A 3,297-nucleotide genomic window follows, 5' to 3' on the forward strand; every position below is an offset into this window, starting at 1 on the left:
AGGCATGTAATGCCACACAATTTATCCGACTAAATGACACTCTTGGGCTTATGAGAGAGGATGAGGGGCCTCTCTGTGGATGTCAGAAAGGCTCCATGCATGAAAGCATGTAATGTCACACACTTTATCCGATTAAAGTGCACATTTGGGCTTATGATTAAGCATGAGGGCCCTATGTGTGGATGTCAGAAAGGCTCCATGCATGAAAGCATGTAATGTCACACACTTTATCCGATTAAAGTGTACATGTTGGGCTTATGATTAAGCATGAGGGCCCTATGTGTGGATGTCAGAAAGGCTCCATGCATGAAAGCATGTAATGTCACACACTTTATCCGATTAAAGTGTACATGTTGGGCTTATGATTAAGCATGAGGGCCCTATATGTGGATGTCAGAAAGGTTCCAGGCTTAAAGGCATGTAATGCCACACACTTTATCCGTTTAAAGTGCACGCTTCGGCTTAAGAGAGGAGTTGAGAGGCCTCTCCCTGGAAGTCACAGATGATCCAGGCCTGCAATGGCAGACACTATATCACTTTATCCGAGTAAGAGGCTCCCTCTGAGCAAAGTAGGGGGGGAGTGAGGCCCCCCCCGGAGGTCTGAAAAGATCCAGGCCTTTAAATGACACGGGCTGTGCCCGAGCAAAGTGCCCACGCTGGGCAAGGGTGGAGGCGTGATGCTCCCCCTTATGGAGGTCGTCCTACCTCCATCCTCACGTAATGTATTTCGACCTGTGCGTATCCGGAGGGTGCTATGCGCAAGCCCGGAAGATGCTGGTTTCGGCTGGCCTTACCGGATCCAATGGTATAGCACCTAGGTGCGCTCTAAGGCCGTAAACCCCCCCCATGTGTTTGAGAATGGTAGGTGTTATACCATTGCCACGAACCACTTATTGAATCAGCCATGCCCTTTCGGCAATCGAGTCTCAGAGGTGTGTCCGAGGGAAGATTTGCCTTGGCGGGCATGGCTGTCTGGCATCTCCCCGACCCTGGAGGAATGCGCTAACGGTGTAATGCAAACACCTACCAGCAGGTATATAGGGGAGCATGCTTTCTGAGCCTTATATGATTGTACCATAATAAGGATCAGAAGAAAGGCAGTGCGTTAAGGTGAACTAGCCCGACTCTAATGCACCTTGACGGCTTAAGGGGAGGGATAAGTGACCCCTGCTGATGGAGGTCAAAGACATCCGTGTCTCTCAGGCCTTCGAACCACTGCTTGCGCCCGACCGAAATGCCACTGCTGGGCATGGGTGTAAGAGTGGTGACCCCCCTTATGGAGGTCTGTCCAACCTCCAGCCTGCATGCTCCACCTCGGCCTGTGCGTATCCGGAGGGTGCTGTGCGCAAGCCCGGAAGATGCTGGTTTCGGCTGGCCTTACCGGATCCAATGGCACAGTACCTAGGTGCGCTCTAAGACCGTTATCCGAACCCAAGTCCGCCAGGGGTTTTTCTGTTATACCAGTAGCATCGACCATCACTTTGATCAGCCAGGCCTTTTCGGGGGTCGAGCGTCCGAGGTGTGTCCGAGGGAAGATTTGCCTTGGCGGGCATGGCTGGCGAGTACCTCCCCGGCCGTGGAGGAAAACGCATACGGTGCATTGCAAACACCTACCAGCAGGTATATAGGAGAGCATGTCTCTTGAGTTCATCCTAACCTTATAATGGTTATCCCATTCATAAGGCCTGGATGCAAGGCGGTGCGTGAAGGTAACATTAGCCTGACTCTAACACTTTCACCGGTTAGGGGTGGAGTGGTGACCCCCCTAACACTGGAGGTCTCGCCGACCTCCAGGCACCAGCCTCACATGCTCTACCTCGGCCTGTGCGTATCCGGAGGGTGCTGTGCGCAAGCCCGGAAGATGCTGGTTTCGGCTGGCCTTACCGGATCCAATGGCACAGTACCTAGGTGCGCTCTAAGACCGTTATCCGAACCCAAGTCCGCCAGGGGTTTTTCAGTTATACCAGTAGCATCGACCATCACTTGGTTCAGCCAGGCCTTTTCAGGGGTCGAGCGTCCGAGGTGTGTCCGAGGGAAGATTTGCCTTGGCGGGCATGGCTGGCGAGAACCTCCCCGGCCGTGGAGGAAAACGCGTACGGTGGATTGCAAAAACCTACCAGCAGGTTTTTAGGGAGAGCGTCAATCTCGAGGGCGTTCGGAGCTCTCCCGATCTATTGGCATACGATGCCCGCCAGGGGTTAGGCTCTCGGGTTACCACTTAAGGTTTCTCCCTGTCATAAGAAAGACAACCGGTCAAACCAATGCGCAATGTACAATGAGGTGCGAGCTCATATCCTATATATTGCTCAGAGCCGCAACCTAGGTGCGACATACCTAGGTACAGGAATAGGGCGAGAGGTGGATGCGCTCCTTCAGGACGGGTAGGTCGGCAGCCTCTCGGGTATGATCGTTCACCAACGAAAGCTGTACAAAAGGGGTGACTGCGCTCATTGAGGACGGCAGCCTCAACATGACATACCTATCAAAAACTCTCCCATGAGGTGTGTGCGCTCCTTCAGGATGGGAGGTCGGCAGCCTCGGTATGATCATGATGACCGAGACACAGGCCTTGGGTTGGGCCTAGGGTTGAAGCCTTCTGTGCCGCCCGGGTAGTTCCTCCCCAAACCAGCGGGCATGCCTCTATGGGGGGGCCTCGGTCTGAAAAGACACGATCCTCACCCGGAACCGTCTGAGGGAAGCGTTGAAGGCCGGTCTGTCTACACAGGTGTCCGCTATCGGCGTCCATGGTGTACGGGTGAGAGCCAGCAGTGGATCGGGTTAGTTCAACACATGCTTGGCCTCACCCCGCCTGGTCACGGAATCACTCATTTCTCGGTTACGTCCCACAGTAGCGCGCGCGCGTGCTGGGAGCTGACGAGGGCTCTCTCCCCCACGCTGACGGCGCACCCCTGCTGCACCGATGGTGGGCGTCCGGTACCGAGGTGGGCCCCTGACCCTGCCCGGGGGATGGAGCACGCCGAGGTGGCCGCGACGTTAGCTGGTGTCCCTTTCACCACCGCGGTGCAGCTACCTGGTTGATCCTGCCAGTAACATATGCTTGTCTCAAAGATTAAGCCATGCAGGTCTAAGTACACACGGCCGGTACAGTGAAACTGCGAATGGCTCATTAAATCAGTCATGGTTCCTTTGATCGCTCCACACGTTACTCGGATAACTGTGGTAATTCTAGAGCTAATACATGCAAACGAGCGCTGACCCCTCTGGGGGATGCGTGCATTTATCAGATCCAAAACCCATCCGGCGGGGCGCGGGCCCCCCGGCCGCTTTGGTGACTCT

The 3,297-nt window shown here is 54.8% G+C and overlaps 1 non-coding gene across 1 annotated transcript in view; it reads left to right on the forward strand.

Moving 5' to 3' along the window:
- Positions 1-3,028: 3,028 nt before the first annotated feature.
- LOC143507123 (18S ribosomal RNA) overlaps positions 3,029-3,297 on the forward strand; it is a 1,839-nt gene continuing 1,570 nt past the window's right edge. Inside the window, exon 1 of the ribosomal RNA XR_013128607.1 lies at positions 3,029-3,297. This exon is cut by the window's right edge and continues 1,570 nt beyond it. This is a non-coding gene — a ribosomal RNA (18S ribosomal RNA).

The sequence above is a fragment of the Brachyhypopomus gauderio genome, unplaced genomic scaffold (genome assembly GCF_052324685.1).
Source record: "Brachyhypopomus gauderio isolate BG-103 unplaced genomic scaffold, BGAUD_0.2 sc621, whole genome shotgun sequence".
NCBI lineage: Eukaryota > Metazoa > Chordata > Actinopteri > Gymnotiformes > Hypopomidae > Brachyhypopomus > Brachyhypopomus gauderio.